This window comes from Sinocyclocheilus grahami, unplaced genomic scaffold (assembly GCF_001515645.1).
Source record: "Sinocyclocheilus grahami isolate Dianchi unplaced genomic scaffold, SAMN03320097.WGS_v1.1 scaffold1015.1, whole genome shotgun sequence".
NCBI classification, from domain to species: Eukaryota; Metazoa; Chordata; class Actinopteri; order Cypriniformes; family Cyprinidae; genus Sinocyclocheilus; species Sinocyclocheilus grahami.
Window position 1 is genome coordinate 84,786 of NW_015506194.1, and position 7,707 is coordinate 92,492.

A 7,707-nucleotide genomic window follows, 5' to 3' on the forward strand; every position below is an offset into this window, starting at 1 on the left:
CAGGGGACAAACTCTTGTCTCGGTGGGCAAAATAAGTGGAATGTTTGTGCCATTGAGGAAAAAGGACTAAAATGATTCCCAGTGAGCATGGTTGCCATGGACACAGAAGTGCCTCCATCCAAAAGGCAGAGAAAATAGACCAGATATTACAGGTTAGTGGAAGTAACTTCACTTGTGCTGTTTTTCAATGTCTTAAGACAATAAATCATTGGGTACAGACTAAAGATGGACCAGCAAATCTCTTTAGATCCTAAAATCATGAAATAACATTATTTAAACACTTTGGTGACAGAGGGTCATGTTATAGCAACCTTGAGCATCCAAAGCATATCTTGAATACAAAAATTGAATTATATGATCCCATAGTAAATAATAGTTTCAATAGCAGTCATAAATGTATGAAGTTAAAAAAAATAATAATTCAGAAAGAAAGAAACAGCTGTTTCATCAAACTTCAATTGTAAAAAAATGTCTAGCATTTGCCTGCCATCTAGTGAGAAGTGTTTGAAAATATGTGTTAATGAAGACAACAATAGGGTAAGATGAGGATATCAAATGGGAAATGTGGTGGCATTGTATACTAGAACTAGCACAACATTTTTAACATGATATTGTAATTGAAAATTTTTATATTGCACCTGTATGTGTATGTATATATCTATATATCCATATATATATATATTATCCACAAGAGGGCGATATTCCTCCGTTTGTCGGGAGCTTGTACTTGTTTTTATGCAAATGACTCCATATTAGAAAATTTTGGAAACCTTTTTAGTAACTCTCATTACTATCGTCAACAAGCATTAGGCTATATAGGCCTTAACATTATATTATAATACTAGTTTGAGCATATTCAAATAGGTAAACATCTTAATTAAAATATCGTATAACCTTTTTTTTTATTCTTAGCATGGTATATTTAATAATGTAAATTTATTAAAATTATTATAAATAAAAATTATTAAAAAGCCAAACATTTAGTAAACACAATGGATTTAAAAGCTCTCACTGGAGGAAAAGGCCATTTTTGTTCATTTTATTTATTTATTTAGTCCAAAAATATCAATCTGTTTCTAACAATATTTTTTACTTAATATTTAATTTACACTTAGCATGGTATATTTAATAATGAATTATTAATGAAAATTATTAAAAAGCCAAACATTTAGTAAACACAATGGATTTAAAAGCTCTCACTGGAGGAAAAGGCCATTTTTGTTCATTTTATTTATTTATTTAGTCCAAAAATATCAATCTGTTTCTAACAATATTTTTTACTTAATATTTAATTTACAAATGATATCAATTGAAATTGTCCTTGGCTATCACAAACGACGCTGATTAGTGTAGCCTGAGCAGAAGAAATACTTACGTTTTAGCAACAGTGATTTAATTTAATTTGAATAAGAACTTCTAAGAAACTTTCATAGACATTGAAAATACATAATGAATAGTTTAATTCGATTATTATTGTTATGGAACCATACCTGACCAATTAGCCTACCTGGACGACAAGCCGTTTGTTTTCTATTCTTCTCACTCAATTTCTGTGGAGGTATTTTTTTTATCGCACTGTTATCAGTCTTTAACAGAACACTGAAGGCTCACGTATGTAAAAATGTAAGTTTTTACTAAGTTTTCTGTGGAGGTAATTAGTAACGGTGGATGGTTTTGTGGTTGTGGTTGGTTGAACAGGCGCATGCGCACTCGGACGCACAACTCACCACTTGAAGTCCGAAAGTTCCGCCGCAGCTGGAGGAGACGCGTTCAACTCAATTTGAACACATTGATATGAGGGACGCTCGGGAATACCTCTTGATTTCGGAGACATACATCTACTGAAGGAAGTTTATTATTTCAAATAACGTTAGGACCCTCATTAGAAGGTAAGCCATTTACTATATTTGAAAAAGCGATTAAACAATAATATTGCACTTCATCTCTATCGCACCTGAGAGTCGTTTACACGCTTTAAAGATGATAGAATGATGTTTCTGTGCTTGTTTTTTCTTTTGTTTACTTTGTCTTCTTTTTCTTACCTGATTAACTGTTATACGCTACAAACGAAATGGATGTAAAATAAATTAATGTAACATTTTATTAATGCATTTGTACAAAATCCCTATTTTTGCGTTTATAACAGATTAACTAGAGATCTTGCACTTTTTGGAAGGTAATGCTATTTTAGGGCATGAGTTACAGTAACTTTATCTGTTTGTTTGTTAACTTGATTGTGTATTTGTTGTTGGAGAATATCACATGTATTTGCTTATGGATTAGTGGAAGCTGAATTTGCTTGTTGGTGTGAATTGGTTGTGTGTGAATGAATCCTAAATCTGACTCTGTGTGCACAATAAAAGGACTGTCTTACCCTGTTGGAACTGTTGCCTTTCACAGTGGGAAAAGGTCAGCTATGACATCAGGGAATTTATTATTATTATTATTATTATTACTCCAATATAAGACCCCAAATTGCTCCCATGCAGACTTGAAGTGTGGGTCAGATGTTTCCTATCTTGTACTCCACATGTTTCCTTTTATTCATTTAACAAACCACAGGCAAGCTGCAAAATGTCAGAATCAAAGCATTATCAGTGCAGCCATTTGTTTTTGAGATCTTGATGTTTATGCAACTTTGTTGTGAGTGATTGGGGGAAAAAAGGCAACTCTGCTGGCAATCATGTGTCATGTGATCACATACATCACAGAAGCATTGTGTATATATTTATATTTATAATATATTGTGTATATATTTTCATTTGTCAGAAGTCAGAAAAGCTTTATGTTAAGTATGTTTGCACATACAAGGAATTTGTTTTGTGACAAGCTTCCAGTACACAGTCAACAACAACACACAGATAATATAAAGATATATGAATAAAATACACGTGTATATATTTAAAATAGACAAAAAGTTGTATGTACAGGTGTGCTATAGATGGAATAGAATAGAATAAGATGTAGGGATGGACTAAGATGTAGGGTAGTATCAAATAAATATAAGTGGAATCGCACATATTTTTATTGCACATTGGGGAGAGCATTTAACTGTTCATGATGTAGATTGCCTGGGGGAAGAAACTTTTCTTGTGCCTGGCAGTCCTGGTGTTTGGAGCTCAGTAGTGCCGACCAGATGGCAAAAGTTCAAAATATTTATAATATATTGTATTGTGTATATATTTATATTTATAATATATTGTGTATATATTTTCATTTGTCAGAAGTCAGAAAAGCTTTATGTTAAGTATGTTTGCACATACAAGTCGTGGGAAGTCGTGGCCTAATGGTTAGAGAGTCGGACTCATAACCCAAAGGTTGTGGGTTCGAGTCTCGTACCGGCAGGGATTGTAGGTGGGGGGAGTGAATGTACAGCACTCTCTCCCACCTGCAATACCACGACTGAGGTGCCCTTGAGCAAGGCACCGAACCCCAACTGCTCCCCGGGCGCTGCAGCATAAATGGCTGCCCACTGCTCCGGGTGTGTGTTCACGGTTTGTGTGTGTTCACTGCTGTGTGTGTGCACTTTGGATGGGTAAATGCAGAGCACTAATTCCGAGTATGGGTCACCATACTTGGCCACACGTCACTTCACTACAAGGAATTTGTTTTGTGACAAGCTTCCAGTACACAGTCAACAACAACACACAGATAATATAAAGATATATGAATAAAATACACGTGTATATATTTAAAATAGACAAAAAGTTGTATGTACAGGTGTGCTATAGATGGAATAGAATAGAATAAGATGTAGGGATGGACTAAGATGTAGGGTAGTATCAAATAAATATAAGTGGAATCGCACATATTTTTATTGCACATTGGGGAGAGCATTTAACTGTTCATGATGTAGATTGCCTGGGGGAAGAAACTTTTCTTGTGCCTGGCAGTCCTGGTGTTTGGAGCTCAGTAGTGCCGACCAGATGGCAAAAGTTCAAAAATGAGATGGCTTGGATGAGGGATCCAGAGGGATTTTCTGAGCCCCTTTCTTCACTCTGGATGTATACAGTTCTTGAAGGGTGGGCAGGGGAGCACCAATTATCTTTTCAGCAGTCCGAACCATCCGCTGTAGTCTTCTGATATCTGACTTTGTAGCTGAGCCAAACCAGACAGTTACTGAAGTGCACAAGACAGACTCAATGATGGCTATATATAATAAATGAAATATAAATAAAACCTATATACTTGTTCATATTATTTATATATAACATTTTTATTTTTGCAATACATCTTGCTGGTAAAATTAAGGATAGTATATATTTTTGTTAAACCTTTAAAACAAATTAGATTCAAACAACTAATACTTTGTTATTTTTAGGATTGTTTAAATCATACAACATATTTAATGTGTGCACATTTGTAATATGTTTAAAGTTTTATACATTTGGTTGGATGGATTTTTCACCCCAGTATCAATTGTATTTATAATAATATTACTGATAATGCTAAATCATCCCCATATTGAATAACAACACGTTTCTGGATTGTGTCGATTAAGGGCTTTACTGATGGTAATGTGGGTGTACATTAGACATAAATGGTTGGGTAACACTGATGTATGGTGAGTGATGTGTCTCTGGTCTTTATCGGTCGACAGCTCACTCAAGAGGAATGCTGCTATCATGCCTTACCATTAAAGCACTTTATCAAACCAAGTGATACAACATGGTATATGCTTTTACTTTTATTTAGGAACTCATAGCAAAGTATTTTCTATGTGTAAATCTTAACTTGCACACTCTAACATCCAGCCGAATGATTATAGCGGATGGGACTTCGCCACTATGAGCTTATTTAATGCCGAAGGCCCCATATGTGTCACATCTGTGTGTTTGTATGGGTATAGCTCAGTAGCATGATCTGTCTGAGTGATTTAGAGTGTATTTGGGACGAGGCTCAGCCTGGATAATGGCATGGGCAGCGGCCGGGTTGTTTTTCTTTCAGACTACCCCCACTCCATCCCCTATTTCCACATCTGGCCAACGTCAGAGTATGTAAATAAATCAAAACGACTTCTACCTTTGTACTCGTAGGCCTGTCTGGCCATCAAGCTAGCCAGTCATGACCGTCCCTCCTACAGTGCTTTGGTTAACAACCCTTTAAGGGAATATTCAGTGTGCTGATTTATTGTGTATTTGCTAGTAAAACACATGAATTAATTTGCATGAGGGGCTTGACAGTTCTTTGGCCTGAGGGGGGGCTGTACGATATTGATTGTGAAGGTATGTGAGAGGGAGCGCACATCTGGATGAGTTTCTGAGAGATGGGGAGGTTCTTGATGGAGCTGGTCATCTGGGTCATGGAGCGATTGGTGCATGGTAAGCTTAGGGCCTCTGGCTGAGACAACATTTTTTAGTACTACTGCCAATTAAGTCAACCCGACAGTTTTTTTCTCCTCTTTCCGTATGGAAATGTAATTCCTCAGTCCATTTGTGACTGATTAAAATCTCCTGTGTTTACTACTGGAAAGTATTGTTCAAAAGTTTGCTTGGAGCCAAAGATCACTCCATACTATCACGAGGGGCTCGCTTTAATCCATATGATTTTCCATCCAGGCTTCGTGAAATGGAAAATCAAAATATCTGTTAAAGGAACAGATCAGAGCTGGTTCTCATCAGAGTGGATGGAAACACAATATCTTGTGTCATACTTGAGCTTCATTGCTTTTTTTGGAGGGGGGGATGACAAGACCATATCAAACATAACCATAGGTAAAAATATGGTGTGAGGCATCTGTGAGTCGTCATATTGATTTCATGATCTTAAACTGGTCAAATTACAGCCCTGATATTTTTTTTCCACCTCTAAAGCTGTAATCACAAAAGCAAATATTCACTTTCAGAGTTTCTGCTTGCACAATTTGTAGAAACTGCCAGATATCCAGGGTTTCCCCCATAGTAAGTAATGCAGGCAGCTGACTAAATACAGCTCCTTTTCCCTTCAGGGAAGTGGAGAATGTTTTCTTTTAGCCAAAAGTAACTGGAAAAGCCCTGAATTTCAAGCTGGGTGGACCTCCATTTTGGCCAGTGTTTCTACAGGTGGTAATGGATCTGAATGTCAGATCAAATCCAGTAGATTGTAACTCATTTTAGCACTTTCATTCATTAATCTGTGATTTTGTTTTGCAGTCAGAAGCTTGATTTGGTCATGGGGCTCTAAAACAGCTTTTATTTGCTTAGAAAAAAGCTACTGTCCACATGGTTAATTTTGAGCGAGCGTTGTATACGAAAGGACTCATTGACCTGACAAAATCTTTTATCCATAAACAAACATCTGCCTGCTCCTCTTGCTACATAAAAACTGTGAAGTGACATGAGCCGGTCTAGCCCTTTCTGCAGTCCTCATTGATCAGATAAGTTCATAATTGAATAGGTTCCTGTTAGAATGAGAATGTAGCTTGTTTCTGCTCTTTCTCTGGGGGTCGGTGGTAAACGGACAAACAAAGACCTCTGTGTTAGTTCCAGAGTTCCAGCTCTCTTGCAGTCTGTAACAAAATTAAGTAGGGCAATTTTTTGGAGCATTTTACTCCACTTTTTGGCCTGTAATTATGACTAGAAGTGTAATCCTATATAGTGATGGGTCAGTATGGTTTACTAGTTGAACACCAAACAACTCAGCTAGTTGTTTGTTTTTATTTTCCCTATTATTTTTTCTGGATTGTTTTGTATTATTTTTTTTCTGTATTGTTTTAGCTTTGATATTTTTTAGATAGTTTGCATAGTAAAACTTTAAATTTGTGTTCATTCCCCTTTATAGCACCGCTGTAAAACCCATACACATTCAGAAGGATGTCTTTTACCATTGCATTGCATCTGTTTTTTGAGATTCCTTCAAGATCATAATGTAATGGAACTATTAAAATAGTAGGACTTATCTTGAGACCCATGTATTCTGTGTTCACATCCCTTGTCCTATAAGCTTGAAGTTAACCTATGCCGTTATTAATGTGAACAATTATTAGAATTTGAAACATAATGGTTAAATAAGTAAATTCAATATAATTTTACTATTTAAAAGGGACATCGGATGCCCTTTTGTAATTTTGTTTTGGTGCTTGTCTCTTTAAATGATAATGAGCTACTGCTCACCCCATCCCTCTCTTCTGTTTTTTGTGTATTCAGTGGCGTGTTACCATCAAAAACAAAACTAATCCCCTGCATCTTCAGTGGCTCTGATGTTGGGAGAAAATGAAGAATCTTATGTCCAATTTTACATCCAACTACAAAACACCTTCATTGCTTACGAGACATTGTTGTCACTGCAGCTGCTCGAGCGCGGAGAAAATAACGGACAGTGTACTGGCTGAGGGTGGAAATATGCTAAGACGGGACAGTCCGTCAGCGGTCGTGGGGAGGGCAGGGGGAAATCAAAACGGCTTGATAATTCAGACTGTTGTTTAGGTTTTTTAAAAAAAAAAAGGAGAGAATGGATTTTTATCATGGTAGGGTGGTTGTGTCCACACACTGCTAAGACACATTTATATGCAAGCACCATGTAAAAGTGAATTTGCATCCGATGACCCCTTTAAACACTACAAAATATTATGTTTGACTTTCCTGCATTAGTGTTATTTTAGTATTGTTTATTTATTACTATTTGTAGTATCTAAATAAATAGAATATTTCTTAATATTTTGTATGAGCTTATTTTAAAATTTCCATTTTAGTATTGTTTGCCCCCCCCCCCCCCCCCTGTCTTTTTTAT